General features: G+C 32.2%; 1 long non-coding RNA gene across 3 annotated transcripts in view; it reads right to left on the bottom strand.

Annotated features, from left to right (window-relative positions):
- Positions 1-296: 296 nt before the first annotated feature.
- Positions 297-17,805, bottom strand: part of LOC142331208 (uncharacterized) — a 35,732-nt gene continuing 18,223 nt past the window's right edge. The window contains exons 2-5 of one of the 3 annotated variants that reach the window (XR_012757918.1): positions 16,266-16,377; positions 14,838-14,945; positions 7,842-7,913; positions 297-1,698 (exon numbers count right to left, since the gene is read on the bottom strand). This is a non-coding gene — a long non-coding RNA (uncharacterized LOC142331208). The remainder of the gene's footprint in view (positions 1,699-7,841; positions 7,914-14,837; positions 14,946-16,265; positions 16,378-17,805) is intronic. The other 2 variants (XR_012757920.1, XR_012757919.1) reach the window with 2 other exon arrangements.

Raw genomic sequence — 17,805 nt, 5'->3', positions numbered from 1 at the left:
TGAGTGTCGAACAGTTTAACACTTTGAGTGCCACGTGAGTCCAACGTGGATTCACAGAGTTACAGATCTAATGGCCGCGTGAGTCGAATGTGTCACCACATGTTAGGTTTAGTTATATGGCCATGTAACTCCGCTTTGGTTTCATAGTTCTTATTAAAACACATGGCAAGTGAAAAAGCATGGCCAGTATGTCATGAAACTGTTATTGGCCTGTTGATAGTGAGTCCACACCGGTGTCACATGGCTATTACTGTATGATAAATGTAATGAAATAATGCAGAATATCAGGATTACAATATGATGTTATTTTTATTGACAAAAACTATACAAAAGCAACTGCAGAAAATCTGCTTGAAAATAAAATATAGATAATAAAATTTCAACTTGAAAATAAAAAAATTAACTTTTCAGACAAAATATTTATGTACACCAAAAAAACAGTCCAAACAAATGTGTTTTTCACACAACACACATTTATATTGGTTTGAGTAGTTTTTTGCATGGCAATCTTCCTGCCTTCGGCCTTTGACTTTTTTTCATAACATTTATGAAATCGCCTTCTTCCTTGTCTGCCAACATCGACAAGGCGGTGAGGTTGGTCTGCTGGTGTCGGAGGAGGAGGAACGGCACTAACATTGATTCCTGTCAGTTCTTCGACTAATTCTTCTTTGAATGCGATGATTTGCATGTTTCCATTTGTAAGCCGATTGTATAAGTGTAGCGCATTTACTACATAGGTTCCAAGAAGCAATTCTACAGCAAGTTTTCTGTACCGCTTCACTCCACGTCTCAGAGGTGAGCAATAACTCTTGATTTGGTTTTATTTTGTCAGAATCTGTTAGATCTCTTTATATACTGTAATTTTATGAAATTTTTTTCACAAGAGGGTAGCATAAGACTATGAAGGGAGCAATCAGATACCAACATATTTTTGCGGAGTGCTAATCAACCGCGGATCATTGTGATGGGAAAAGGTTTTAACTGTTACTGGCCGCGTGAAGCCAATGCGTCACCACACAAAAAAACAATCGCTAAAAACGTATTTTTTACTCAAATAAGTGACAGTTATTAATAATACATTTTTTTTGTGATACTGAATAAAATTATTGAGAAAAAAATATTGGCCATTTTACTTCCTGCATATGTTTCACAACAAAGGTTTCAAGCATGGCTACGTAACGAGCCGACGTCACTGTAATCGCAAGACCATTTAAAGCAGGTAGACAATTTTTGTCTACCTGCTTTAACATATTTGAAAATCCTCAGCTCCATATTTGAGTACAGTTAACTTAAGTTTTAAATCGGGTTTCCTCTTCACTTTGAACTAGTTTTATCTTTTCTTCAAGACAATGCAAGATTAATGCATAACAAACTTGTATTTACCACAGGACTGCCAAAACCAATATTAAAAGAGGAAAAAATACATTTCAAAAATTCTCTTAATTTGTTTTCATTGATTCTTCATGCTCACTAAGATATATTTTTCATATTCTGAAGATTCAGATCACTGCTTAAATACTGCCGTTTGACATTCTTACTTCTACAATAATAACTTTTAAGTGAAGAAAACGTGTTTATAAATGCTACTATAACCTTTTTCTTTTGCTTCTGGAATAGAATTGTTCTCTCTTCTTCTCGTTTTGGTAGGAGAATAAGCATCATGATAAAACTTTTAGCAAATTAATTTCAGTCTATCCTCTGAAAAAAAAAACATTAAATTATCAAAGACGTTACATTATTTCTAGACACGTTTGTTTTGACTTTGCAAGTAAACATATTAATATTCTATTAACATGTTTTTAATGTGTTCTATTTATATATCTTATTATTGTTAAAAAAACATAATTTTATTCTGTTTTTGAAAAAAAAGTAGCATCATTTTATTATTCTCTTCTTATTAATTAACCATTATTTAAAAAAATAAAACAATATGTTATTTGTTCAGAATAATTTTAAAAAAATCATATCTTAAACAATTGCTGTTGGTTGTGAATGTACATAAAATATATTTAATAATGCATCAGTAAAATTTATATGATTAAATCAAATTATGGCCAAATTATTCTTTCCAAATATTTAAAAATAATGTACAAATATAGTTCTGTTAATTTTCAAATCATTTAAAATAATCATTACAGTTCGACCAGCAGTCAATCCTGATTGAGGTCTTCATTTTCAGGCCACAGGATTTTATGAGTATTCTGTATAAGGGCATGTGCGAGGAAATTATGTTATATGCGGTACCGGTGTGAACGAATAGGCTAATATTTGAAAGCTAGCGGGATATATTATTAAGAGCACAACGCCTTACATTATTAATGGTAATACGAGATTACCGTACTATTCATAGGAGGCAATCTTGGTGATTGCAGGCATGAGACCGATAGATTTAATTGCCTCAGAAAAGCAGCAGAGTTATGTTGCTAAGAGGTCAGGTGAATTGACTTCACAAAAAATTCACAAGATAAAACGGCATGGCAATGCTTTATGGTAGGCAGATGGTACGAGCCAGGGGTGGATGTTAAATGTATTATCTCTTCCCAGACATTGTTGGTTTACAAGGTACCCCTTGAATTCAGCCTAACAAGTATGTGACGCAATTTCTTTCTGGTCATGGCGCCTTCAGAGACAGACTCCAGTGATTTGGTCTGGTGGATTGGGTACCTGGCAAGAGAATGGACTGCCAAGGGAATTTAGGGTTTCGCCTGGTCTTTCCTGTCTTTTGGTTTTGTTGTTCTTGTGTTATAAGGTATGATGTTTTTGTAGTGTTTTGTTTATTTAGTTTTATTTTTATTTCATGTTTAGTATTATGTTAAGTTTGCGGGTTGAAATCAATAATGTAATCAAATCCTGCTTGCTTCAATCGTTATGTGTAGTGGGTGTCTTTTTTGTACCATTTTCTCATTACATATTCTAGGATGCAGTTGAAGAGCAGTGGGGGTAGTCCATTTCCTTGTCTTAAACCTGTTTTGATGAGGAACGGTTCTGATGTTTCTCCTCTGAATTTTATTTTGGAGTACTTTATCATTTTTACTAGTTTCAGGTGTAATCCTAGGTTTCTTAGTATTTTCAGCATCCATGGGTATGCATACTACTTTAGGCTTTTTGGAAATCTATGAATGATATTATTAGTTGTCTTTGTTTCATTTTGTGTACATCCATTATTAATTTCAGAGTGATTACTGGTTCAGGACAGCTTCTCCACAGTCTAATCCCCCTTATATTCTCCCAGTTCATTATCAAGTTGATCTTTTATTTCATTCAGGATTATTCTTGAGAATATTTTATATGTACAATCTAATAGTGAAATTCCTCTGTAGTTTTTGGAGTTTATTTTGTCTCCTTTCTTATGCAGTGGGTGTATGAGTGCAATAGTCCAGTGTTTAGGTAATTTTTCTTCTTTCTAGATTTTCTAGAAGTGAATGTTGTCTCCTTGAAGGAGTATTTTCAAAGTTCTACCACTGCCTGGTCTTCCCCGCTTGCTTTGTGATTTTTCATTTCTTTTAATGCTTGGTTACTTCTTTTAGTGAAGGTGGGTTTTTTGGTTTAATTTGATATGTGTGTTTATGTCATTTTGGAAGAGTTCTTTGGGTTCTTCATAATTTAGTAGTTTTTTGAATGATTTAGCTAATATTTCAAAGTTTTGTTTATTATCATGTGAGAGTTTACCACCTTCATCTTTTAGGATTAGAATTTTTGTTTCTGAAGTATATTTTTTATTCTTTATATCTTGAACAACTTCCATGAGTAGCTTATAATAAAAGTATCTGAAAGAAGGTCAACTGAAAGATTTTTCACAATGGAAAGGTCACACATAATTAATAACATTATTGAAGGCTATCTGCGTTATATAACAGCAAAAACAATTTTATTCACCTGACTAGCTTTGAATTAACTGTAAAATCAGGTAGGTGATTAATTTAGCTAAAAAAGGTAAGGAATCAAGTATTGAGGGTGGAACATTTGTAATTTTTATGATGGATTTACACCAAAGTTTTTATAGTAAGTAACTTGCTTGTATGTAGTTTCTTCTGACAAAAGCAAACATGATCCTCATTTTGTCCTTACTGAAATTATTAAAATCTTTTCAAATGAATAATTACTTCCCTAACACTCAAGCTACCAAAGATATTTATCTCATTGTAATAAGAAATCTAAAATGAACAAATAAAAATGTTTTGTTAAACAGTTTAAAATGGGATTTTAATTGTTGTACTTAATATCTTGATGTACTTAATATTTTTATCTAAACATTTTAAAATTTAATTTACGTATTGTTTAACATTTTTGGATTTAATGAACCTTTACTAATACTGTTATTGAATCTGTTATTCTTTTTAATGAATATATATTTGCACATCATTATAAAGATATATTTTTAAGAATTCTTAACTGACATGTAATCGTTACAGATAAGTTCATGATTTTGCTTATTTTTTATGTATGTAGTTTTGAAATTTAACTTTTAATGTGTAATTTTTTGGATTTATTCTATTTTGAACATATAAAATTCCTCATTTGCAACCCACTAATAAGTGTGATTATTCTGTCATATTGTGATGAACCCAATTTGGGCAATCGCAGTAATCAATGTTGTTAACATCATATATAAACGAAATAAAAATTGTTGTTTTTATCAATCGTAAGAATGTAAACATATAACCACCTTAAGAACATCAAGTCTTGACTTACCAAAAATCGATATTATCTTGACCTTACCACATTAAGTTTTTTATAAAGATAAATAAAAATTTTAATACACCAATTCGATATATATTCCAATTTCTTTAAATTTAGTTTGACTTTAATTTAGTTCATGAAGATATGTAATCTATGAATTTGGTACTTTTTTGGTATTTATAAGCAAGAAGAAGATTTATAAACTTATTAATAATTCATTCTATGATTTTCTAGTAATAGAGTAAATATTTCTCGGTATTATTTTTTTTCTATATAGGAGTGTACACAGCATACAAAAATCGTGAGAGGATCTTTTAGAGATTGTGATTGTATATTCTACATTTGCTTTATGCTAAGGGGTAATTTGCATGTCTCATCATAAGGCTTTTGCTACTGTTAATTTCAATATTACAATATTTATAGTACGGCATTTATTTTTTATCATCACTATGCAGAATCCAAGATTTTAATAAGGATCATCAAACTAAGCATTACTAAACTTTTGTTCTTTAGCTGATCTTTTGTTCTTTAGTTAATCGGTATCCGAGAGTGAATCATTACTACTTACACATTTAGTCACTTATTGCCCTGTGATGTCAAAGCAACTCTTTTAGCTAGATGATCACAAACTATTTTTTCTTTTGAAATTACATATATAAATTGTGTAGTTTTTTCCATCCTGGGAACAGCAAAACCCAATTTTTGTTGTTTGCCATATTTAACTAAATTACCTCATGACTATGGAAGTTAGAGGCCAAGAAATAACTCTTGTTAATCACAGTTCATAAATGAATTTTTATCACTTTCCTTCTGCTTTGAAAGTTTCTTAAGTAAAAGAGAGGGAGAAGTTAACTTTTCTGTACCGGCAAACACATATGTATACCGAAACTATTTTATCTGTGGTAGACCTCTAGATGTAATAAATTATGTAATATTTCTGTTTCTATCAAAAATGGTTTTCCTCCAACCGTGAATATGATTTACTAACTTTTAATCAGAATTCAAAGAGATGTGATATCTTGATTACATTCATTTTAACGAGATAATTTCTGCATTTAATCCATTTAGATACTTTCTAAATGGATTAAATATAAAATTATTAAATTTCATGCATAGCTTTTACTTTTTAAATAAGATTTTAATAAAATCAACAATAAAGAAAAATAATAATATAGAAAAATGTAGTACTATACAAAACTTTTTTATATTCCTTAAGTGTATGTTGCAATATGTTCAACTTATGAACAGTAAGCAACCCCCATGGCCTGATTAGATGAGGATGACATGCAAATGAAGTGTAGTCTCGTACCAGACTCAGACCTACCAATCCTGAGATGTGTGTTAATTGAACCCCAACCACCAAAGTACACCGCTATCCGCTATCTAGTATTTAAATTCGTATAAAAGCAACCTTCAACTTCGAAAATCAGCTGTTAAACAACTGATTTGCGACAATTTAACCGCAAGACCAGTCAGGTGGGCTAGCATACAAAAATGTAATGATAAAATTAAATCAAAATAATTTTAAATTATATTATTCTATTTTTAATTATTATATTACAGTATGCACCTAAACCAATTTCTGGCTTATTATGCAACTACTAGTAAGGAAACAATGTTTCCATATACTACCACAGGTAGAGGTTACGTTCCAATTAGTACCAATAAAGAGGCAGCTGGCCCGCTGGCTATTTAAGGATACCACCGTGGCACAATGGATGGATCTTGTTGGAAATTATATTACCCACATATATGTTTGTGATAATACAATTTTCATGGTTCCTATCTCTTCAAGGAGTAGGCAGTGCAAGTGCAAGAGAATGATCAGGAGTAGATTGGAGTAGTTAAAAATCTTACCCAGAACCAATTAATGAGATCAATGTCAAATATAATTTGAAAATAACAAAACATAATATACTTTTAAAATTAAAACCTATAGTATCATATAATATGATCCCTTTCTCTACCCAGTTACACCTTGGTATCCCTTCATTCTAATATCATTCATTACTAACTCGTGCATACAAAAAATGAAACCTGACTGTAAGAAAATATACCATTAAACTGGGTATTTGATTCTATGAGATCAACCCATCACTAGAATTGAAAACTTTTTACATTTTTTTAAGGGAAGATAGTATACGCTATATTATTAAAGTAAATTGTCAAACTTTAGATACACTTTTAGAAGTATTTACCTTTTTGATTCAAAAACCAAGTTATTTACCTCATAACTTTTACAGTTCACTGATTTTTGTGCAGTTAAATAACTTTAAACAAAACTTTTTTTTTCATTTACCACATTTTTCTGTTTTTTCTACAAAAAATAATGAACAAATTTTTCTGTTGAGTGGTTAATGGCTGGCTAGAAAAAGCACATTTAAAACACTCTAACACGGTTCTAGCATAAATTTCATCATCCTAGCTCAACAAGTTTTTGAGAAAATTATACTTAAAAATTAAAGAATAAGAATTTTCACAAATAGAACTGCATGAAATAGTCCCTTACTAATTCTTGCTGTCAGTTTCTTTGAAGATATTTATTGCATTATGACCAAGTTAAAATACTAAGTGTTTAAATAAACATAATTTTCTAAGCAACTTCATTGAAAGCGAAGACAGCATCATATACTTCAACTTTGAATGCATCAAGTCCAATGAAAACATTTTGGGAAGTCTGTTCCAGATGACACTATAAAAAGATTCCTTGGAATTTTAGGTAATGCCATGTAAACATTTCCATAACAGGTTTCTACCTGATAGGCTTTCAAAGATTGATTTGATAACTTGAGCTACAGCTGGTGGTAAACAATGTTTGGGAGTACACTGTTCACCTCTTGATTTTGGATCTACTGAATCTGCACCACAAATTTTTCCCGAATTTTTGTGCAGTCTTTGATAAATGTATATTTTATGTAAAACATTTCTTCTCATTTTTTCTAAATGAAAAAATGTTTTTTTTCTTTGTAATCTTCAAGCAACCATCTCAAATAACACCCTATTCACTTTTGTACGTGGCCAATATATTCCAGCTTTTCAATGGGAACATCATCAAAATACAGTTTTCTTTTGAGTACCTAAATGAAGGCTTTGCAATAACTATCACATTCACCCAGGTACTTTGAATACCTATTATTATTATTATTATTATTATTACTCACAGATCATTAAATATGGCCACTGCACCTGCAACTTCCTTTCTGCCACTAACTCCAGTATAGCTCATAAAACCCCTAAAATGAATAAAAGTACTTACTTTATGTTTTTCCAGTTTTTCTTTACCATTTTTTTAAATTTTCCCTCATCTGGCAGTATTTTCTAAGTATTTCAACATCTATAACCTTACCTGTGTCAACACCGGTAGTGTTTATTGAAAATTAAATTTTTATTTAGTAAAATTTTTAACAGAATTAATAATTCAGAAATTATAAATGACATCAAGAATGAGTTCTGGTATAAAAGAAAAAAAGGGGAAAGACAAATTAAAGAGAGTTTATCAGTTAATGATTTTAAGCAAATCTGATAACACTAAAAAGGAAATTTTACTGAAACAAGAAAAAAAGGATATAATTAAATCAATTTTATGAAATTATACTTCCATAAATTCAAAAATGGAATAACATGATTATAATTTTTTTCTAATAAACTGTTGAAAATAAATGATGAAAATTTAAAGTTAAATAAAATTTGTCAAAAACTTTAAATACTAAAAATAATAATATAAACCAGTACTTGAGAAAATATAATTGGGATCCCTTTGAGGAAACTTGAGCATATTTTTGATATTTTAAATAGAATATCACCTGTAATTGGGTTTCAGTTAAATGAAGTAATGATTGACAATTATCACACAATTTTTTTAAAGAAATTCTGAAACTTGCAGACTACCACTATTGAATAATCAAATTTAATTGCTTTTGAACTAAAGTTGAGTTCCTAAAGTAAAATTGTTAAACTTTCAGATATTAGTTGGGAGAATTAATATGATATAACTTTGTTTACAAGAATGAATCTATGTCTACTGAAAATTGGAGGCTTCAAGGTGGCCAGCTAAATCTATAGAGAAAAGTTCTGCTCCACAACGGGAGAATTTGTGGTACTGTTAAGTAAATATATGTCTGCAGCTAAACTTATAGTCATCCTTATAATCATCTTCAGACTTAAATCCTTAAAGCCATGTACTGAAATACATATGTAATAATTAAATACATATTGTTAATGATTATTGGAATACAAATTAAATCATAAATGTAGTGAAATAAGACTCTTAAAGGGGACTGCTGAGTTACTAAAATTACTTGTTTTTCAATTCCATTTCTGCTTGTGCATTATATAGAAACAGTCAATTACTTAATTATATAAATTTAATTACAGTACTTACTCAATTTTTTCTACAATATTTTAAGTTAAGCATTTTCACTTTGTATTCTATTATATACCACCAGTAATTAATGAAGAGTTAACCTACGATTTGTTTAGGAGCTTCATACGAGTAGTGTCTTTCTCTGGATAGATAGATTGATGATTTTTTTTCTTTTTAGTTATGGGAATGTGTTTGTGATAAGAGTGTATGAATGCGTGTGTAAGAGAGTTGTTTTGTCTGTACTTAATTGACAAGGAGATATTACTGATATCTAGTGATATCTAGAAAAGGTTTGGTAAGCGACTCCCCCTCCTTTCCACGGATCAAACGACGAGATCGGTATCAACCCTCTTCCCAGTCAAGGATCTGGACCGGGTGGAGGTCGAGAGCGCGATTCCCAGGCCTTCGGAAGAGGAGCTGCGGACTGCGACCCTGAGAATTACAGGACAGAAGAGCCCGGGGCCGGACGAAGTTCCTGGCATTATCGTTAACAACCTGGTGAGTCACCACGCCTGGGTAAAATTAGAGCTCATGAACAAGGCGTTGACGAATCGGACTTTCCCTCAAAATTAGAAGGAGGCTAGACTGGTTCTGCTCCCGAAACCGGTTACTGAACATCAGTAGGAAAAGTACAGACCAGTCTGTCTTCTAAACGAGCTGGCGAAGCTTTACGAGAGGCTGATTGTGAACCGAATACGGGAAGAAATTGGCGAGGGGAGGACTCTCAAAGAAAAGCGACATTGACTCTATTCGTTACGTTGTGGACTGTGCCAAGACTTTACGGCAGGCACCTGGCGAAACGCATTTTATAGTGTCCCCTGGAAGGGATCAGGAGCAGTGGCCTGAGTGAATATCTGGTGGCGATAGCTATCAGATCCATAGCTAGCACCAGGGTCGGTGCTAGGTCCATTCTTTGTGTTATATGGTATACGACGACCTCCTGAAGATGGAGCTTCAAGACGGGGCAGAGGTGGTCACGTATGCCAACGACCTGGCACTACTACTTGCTAGCCGCACGGAAAGGCAGGTGGAAAACACCGCCAATATTGGAATAACATGAATCAATGTCTGGCTACGGAGGAAAGGAATGAAACTTGCTCAAAGGAAGATGGTAGCTGTTGTGGGACACGTGGACTTCAAACTATAGCAATCGAGGTTGACGGGGTTAGGGTGGTGGAGCAGTGGAGTACAAGGTATCTAGGTTTCTGGGTAGATAGATCAGGGCTCTTCACCACCCATCTCCGGGAGATGAAAACTAAATGTGTGAAGCAGTTATTGCCACATTAGGTCGACTGATGGTTTAACCCACCGGTTTGGTCTAGTGGTGAACGCATCTTCCCAAATCAGCTGATTTGGAAGCCGAGAGTTCCAGCGTTCAAGTCCTAGTGAAGCCAGTTATTTTTACACGGATTTGATACCGGTGTTCTTTGGCGGTCGGGTTTCAATTAACCACACATCTCAGGAACGGTCGAACTGAGAATGTACAAGACTACAGTTCATTTACATACATATTATCCTCATTCATCCTCTGAAGAATTATCTAAACGGTAGTTACCGAAGGCTAAACAGGAAAAAGAAAAAAGGTCGACTGATGGCAGTGCGGGCAGGCCCGAAGGCCAGCAAAACAAGACTGATTATGACAACACTTACGTATGCAGTTTCGGTCTGGGTGGACGCACAAGATCTGAAACGAAATGTGGACAGGCTGGCCTCGCTGCAACGAAGAGCAGCGATTAAGGTGACGGCTGCATATCGGGGGATGCGGTGCAAGTGATTGCGGGCATCCCTCCGATCTCGAGGTGCAGCAAGGTGGAAGACAGCGGCACGAATGGCAAGGCCTTTGGGATGCCTCGCGAAAAGGCGCTTGTACTCGACGGTTGATCCCCCATCTGGCCCCCTGGATTCAGAGAAAGCACGGAGAGTTTTCCCACTTACTCGGTTTCTATCGTGGCACGGGAAGTACGGGACCTACCTTTTCAAGTTCAAGCGGCGAACTCTCCATATTGTTTACTTTGGATAGCTGGACACCCCAGAGCACAAGATTTACCGTTGTGAAAAGCGGGCGAGTAGCCGCCTACAAGGTCTGGATTGGCTGATGCCAGAGAACACGATCGGCCATATGCTTAAGAAACAAAAACCATGGGAAGAGGTGTCCAGACTGGTCATGTGCATCCTAAAGACCAAGCTGGAAGAGATGATGGAATGGGGCCGACTGAAAGAACAAGCAGATAATATTGGCGGTGAGGCTCACGGGTTTCGGTGACGCAATCATTGTTACAGTTACTACCATTTCTTGTTTAATGTTTATTTTATGTTAGTTTAAGATATAATTGTGTGTTTTTTAGATATGTCAAGTGGCCGTTGTGGTTATGACTGTTGTTTTGTACAGTTAATTAAACCCATCGTGGGAACTTCGTGCTGGGCCAAACCACGGATATTTTTGTTCTTTTCTTTTTAAACGAACTACAGTGCTGTAATTGTGTCTATTTTTTCATATGCGTTTCCTTATCAGTCAATTTTTCTTTGTATCTATGTATTTCGGTAAGGTGAATTATCTCACCTTACCGTAGTTACCTTACCTTAGTTTTCATACACGGTTCTTCTTTTTTCTGCCTGGATCTAATAGATAGAAAGGCTGTTAGTGTTCTCCTTGTATATATTTTTCGTTGTCGTGTCCTCCACTCGAGATCGGTCTTTCTATGAACAATAGATTACCCAAGAGTCCTTTTTGGGTTCGCAATTAAGTGGCGATAGATTTTTGATTTTCTTGTACATGATGTAAATGATGATTTTTGTATATGAGTATTTTATTTTGTTCCATATGTCAGGTTAGAAATGTATATTGAGGTGTTGTACACGGGCCGTGTTTTATTTACCTCCAAATTAATTAACGTTTTAGTATATAAACTGTTTATAAGGGACTTGGCCTTTCTGTCTGTTTTTCAATTAGTATGTCAATGACGTAAGTCGTTCTGATTCTTTGATATGTGAGCATTTGTTGCTCAGGGATCTTTATTAAAAAATATGTCTAGTTGTAGGTCCTATTACTTTTTTGTTCAATTTTTTATATGTTCTGTTCTTACCTTATAGGATGTTAGGTCCATAATGACGAGTTAGCATTCCAGTAAGGTGACACCTAAAAATACTGGGAGTATGTCACGGGGTTATTGCATAGAAAATAAGTATATTTAAAAAAAAAAAAACTGGCGAAAAAAACGAGATCGCCAGGGATCGAATCGTGGACACGTGTAGGTACAAGAGAGGTAGCCTCAATGCTGAGGCCGTTTTAGTCACCCACACGCAAGAGCGGTTGGATTGGGGGCTCCGATGAAGCATTGAGGACCCTCAAGGTATGCGAGATGGGCGCGTGATTCAGACCCGGACCCTGATTAGGATATAAGGACGGGAAAAGTAGCGTTCCTGTGGAGAGGTGTCGTAGCGACCAGAAGTGGTGGTGGTCATGATGTCTCGATGAACCAAGAGGGACTCCGACCTACAGTACAGCGTTTTTAGCTGCAAGCACAGGGTAGGTTATCTACAACCACAACATCACTCAGGGCCGACCGAGGCAGCGTCTTCTAGGCAATTACCGGTTGCCCCTGAGTATTTAAAAAGGGTCTGAAAAAATAAAAAAAACGGTACAATTCAGGACACCAAAATGAGAAAAAAGTTCATATCTGGGATCAAGTATTCAACGGTGATCTAAGATCCGATCAGTGCTAAAAAACAACTGATTAGTAATGGCGGTGGTGGTGGTGACATTTATTGTTATGTTAATGTACTAAACAAACGTTTGTTGTGTATTTGAGATTACACTAATGGTTAGATAATTGATAGACATTGGCAATATAATTTGTAAAAATGTTTAAGCAAGCGGTTTATTATATTGTCACCACCATGCTAAAGTAACGAATGTGAAAAATTGCATTTTTTAGATTTGTCAGTTTATGACTAATCTGAACATCCTGCATGTTGTGCTAAATTATCCAATCTCTTTTAGGAAGCCTAGTTTAAACCTTTTCATTTTTATTAATATGTATTCCTATTCAAAATTTAACATTGAAGCTGTTGTTTAACTCTCTTGAAAAGTTAAGTTTTTCACATTTGTTACTTTAGCATGGTGGAGACAATATATTATTTGATAATGTAAATTTATTGTGTTCTCACAGCTTTTTGCAAAATACAAATCAAATTTTGTCATCAAATATTAATATTTTGTCAGTGTTATGTTAATGTAGCAAATCTAAACTAACATTTGTTGTGCGTTTGATATTACAATAATTGTTAAATCGTTAAAATTTGTAAAAATGTTTGACTTAACAAGCAATGTATTATATATTATTTGAAACTGTAAAATTATTTTATGTGCCCTCGTCGCTTTTTAAGTCCACAAATTAAATTTTGTCATCAAATATTAAATGTAAATTATTTGTCAGTGTTATGTTAATGTACTAAATAATCTACCCTAATATTTGTTGTGTATTTGAGATTACAATTATGGTTAAATCGTCGATAGACATTGGCAATATAATTTGCAAAAATTTTTAAGCAAGCATTATCAGTATATTACATATTATTTGATAATATAAAATTTGTTTTGTGTGCTCTCGCCACGTTTTAGGTCCGAAATTCAAATTTTGTCTTCAAATATTAAATGTAATCTTATAGCAAGTCTTTCCTAAAACCAATTTGATATAATAATGGACAATGTGATCAGGAATTTGTGTGTAGACTACATTGGTCATACTACATATTACATGAGGTGTACCTAATCATTTTAACAAGATTTGTAACCCATTTTGATAACTGTTATATTATTGATGATGATGATTATGATCGCTGAACAATGAACTCTGATCTGGCCCAATCGGTACTCATTGAAACGTGAACTGTGATCTAATTGGTGCTTATTGAATGGGGATCAAGCATTCAATGAACAGTGATTTATGACCTGATCGGTGCTGAATGAATAATGGTGATCGTGATCCGATCGTTGCTCAATGACAGCTGATAGATAAGTGATGGTGGTGATTATTTGTCAATGTTAAGTTAATGTACTAAATAATCTACCCTAATATTTGTTGTGTATTTGAGATTACAATAATGGTTAAATTGTCTATAGATATTTCCAATAAAATTTGTAAAAGCAAGCAGTGTATTATATATTAGTTGATAATGTAAAATTATTTTACATGCTCTCGTCGCTTTTTAGGTCTGCAAATCAAATTTTGTCATCAAATATTAAATGTAATCTTATAGCAAGTCTTTCCTAAAACCCATTTGATATAATAATCGATAATTTGACCAGGAATTTGTGTGTGGACTACATTGGTCATACTGCTATTTTACCCTGAGGTATACCTAATTATTTAAACAAAATTTGTTTCCGATTTTGATAACTGTTGTATAAATGTTTGACTTTTTAGTAAGCAGTACGTTATATTTTATTTGATAATTTAAATTAATGCCACGAATAAATTTACTTCAAACAACTAACTGTTCAAATACACGTACAATTAGGAGTGAAGAGATGCTATAAGTATGCGAGATGTATGACTAACACTGTAGTAGTGGTAAGAATAATATTCTGCTTTTTATAGACTTTCTTTAAACTTTAAGGGACTTCAAACATAATCTAAACAATATGGATTTGTGTCCAGCTTTCTCATCTCAACTCTCAGTGAACCAAAAGTAATCAAAGAATTTTATTGAGAAAATCTATTAATTCTCTGTGAAATTTTAAAAATCTTAGGGAATTTCACATATGGAATTAATAAATAATAACTGTTCTTACCTTTAACTTTTTTCCAGATATTGATTATTATGAAAATTTACTAATTAATTAAATTTTTTTATGTACCTGGGCATTTTATTTTAATCTCTGTTGGTGCATCACTTCTGTCTGAAAAATATACAAATAAAAACTTACTATAATTAAAAAATAATAGAACAATGTTAAAGCCTGACTGAAAATTATGATGTTAATTGTATTTTAATCTTGGCAATTTTCAATAAAATTAGAATTTATGACTAAAGTATATATTTTATAAACAATAATCTTCCAATTGGTGTGTTCTCAATCCACTATTTATAGGCACCCAATATGATACAAAGCTAAAATTGATGTTTACATTGCCACTGATTGTAATGATTACAAAAATTAAAAAAAATATTGAGTATTTTCAATAGGAAAAGAGCAGTAAACATTTTTCCAAAATTCTTACTTAAAATTTATGACTAGTGAAACGATAATACCTTCAAATGTCAAGGGTATACCCACACTCAACAGGTAGAAATAAAGTGGGAGGAGAGGTTTCAATGAAGTGTTGCACCTACAGTATTCACAAACAAAACTTTCCTCTGGTATCTTCAGCCGCAGTAGTAGAGTAAAGCAGCTCAATTTAAGACAATTTTGATGCATAGATATTATATTTATTAATAATATAAAATATAGTATATTTATTAATACGCCAATAAAAAATAATTCCACATCAGTAATAATGACTGGTCTTATCTGTAAATAAAAAAAAAAGCTGACTTTCCCAAGGGAGAAAAAATACCTTGAATTATTCTCAGGAGGGCCTTGTTGTGATCACTACAACCAAAAATTAAATTTAAATACAAATGGACCCCACAAAAATTTATAGTCACACGCAACTGGTAATTTTACCCTTCCTAAAACTAATAAAATGATGGTGACAATTATAATGAAACTGGAAATACTGACAATGTTTTATCCTGATGATTATTTCTAAACTCAAATGAATGCATCTCCAACAATATTCATGCGTATACTCTATTAGTATAAATCTTAAAACCTTATCAGTATGTCATCATTAAATCAAGTAAAAAATTAGCAATTACAAAAACAAAATTAATTTAACAAAATGTCAAGGATAAGCAAAATTGAAAAAAAAAAATATATATAACAAATAAATTGGACTAATATGTGTTTAAAGTGTATCAGTGGTGATTCATTCCACTGATAACTTTACAATTTTTTTTTGTGCACACACACACACACACACACACACACACACACACGATGCAGTTATGAAACCATGCTTTAAGTAGGAAAAATCTTTTTCTGGTTTTCACCGTTGCTAATAGGCACAAAATTATATAATATTTGATGCTAAAATACCTTCTATCATAAATATGGAATTGATTTTTCAAATCTGTTATTCTGAAATGTTATTAAATAAATATTAAGAGTTCTTACCTTTAACGTTATTCCAGATGTTGATTCTTTTTTTACGATCATTTTCTAATTACTTAAATTCTTTATATACCTGGGCATGTTATTTTAATCTCTGTTGGTGCATCACTTCTGTCTGGAAAATATAAAAAAGATTTACTATAATTAAAAAACAATAGAACAATGTTAAAGCCTGAAGGAAAATTATGATGTTAATTATAGTTTAATCTTAACAATTTTCAATAAAATTAGAATTTACAACTAAAGTATGTACTTTATAAACAATAATAATCTGCCGATTGGTGTGTTCTCAATCCACTATCTATAGGCATCCAATATAGTACAAAGCTAAAATTGATGTTTACATTGCTTCTGATCGTAAGGGTTACAAAAATTAAAAAAAAATATTGAGTTTTTTCAATAGGAAAAGAGCAGTATACGTTTTTCCAAAACTCTTAGTTAAATTAGTCTGAATAATTCAAAATTAATTTATGTTTATTTATTATAATTGAAATACTAATTTCAATATACTTAACCAGAATGTGTTTGCTGTAAAGAATAAGTCTAAAAAAATTCTTGAAAATTACATCACCATTTACAAAAATGATTGTTTAAATTAGATTGTAAAAATTAGAAAAACTTAAACTTTTCCTTACCTTTTTTTAAAAAAAAGTAAAACCACTTTTTATTCAAGTTGAATTAATTAAAAAATATCAGCTGGTTTGAGAGAGCTGAGCTTAGAAAAGATTCACATATTTACACCACAGATGGTTTGAAAATAATAACATAAAAATCACAAACAATTGGTATCGATAAAAAAAACAATAATTATATAATTATAAAAGTACAAAAAGATTACAAATCTGGAATTAATAGTTTAAAGGCGATAAAACTTCCTAAATGTCAATAATAAGACACTAAACATAATAAAATAAACATACTCAAAATTTTAATTTTTGGGAGGAATTTCCAAACCATTTGAAACAAAAACTACAGTGAGACAAGGTGATGGTCTGTTCAACTGCACTCTGAAAAAATTTACTGACAAATAGAATAGGATAATACAAATACTTAATAAAAATGGGGCACAACATCTAAATGTTTAAATGTAAATGTTTTAGCATCTGCTGATGATTTGGTTACTTTGGCAATAGACATTAGAGAATTCAAGAATTAGAAAAATGTGCTAACAAAATCAAGCTGCAAATTTCATATAATTGATTCCAATAATAAAAGTAGAATCCAAACCATGAAAATTTCAGAATAAGAATCAAACAGGTCCAAAAATTTAAACGTTTAGGTGAAATAATTACTCTGAATGTTTTTAAAAAGAAGTAAAAACCAAAACACAAAAAATGAAAGTGGCTTTCAACAAAATAAAAAATTCTTATTCAAAAACTTTTAAGACACTAGGAATGCATAATATTACAGAAGTGTTGTGTAGTATGTAAAGTCTACAGAATTTCTAAGGAAAATCTAGTAACTGTTAAAAAAATAATTTTAAGAAAACTCTATGGTCAAAACTCAAGGATAATTCTTATAAATTAAGCAAATGGAAGAAATT

The sequence above is a fragment of the Lycorma delicatula genome, chromosome 10, assembly GCF_047948215.1.
Source record: "Lycorma delicatula isolate Av1 chromosome 10, ASM4794821v1, whole genome shotgun sequence".
Taxonomy (NCBI): domain Eukaryota; kingdom Metazoa; phylum Arthropoda; class Insecta; order Hemiptera; family Fulgoridae; genus Lycorma; species Lycorma delicatula.
This window is presented reverse-complemented; position numbering and strand designations above follow the sequence as displayed.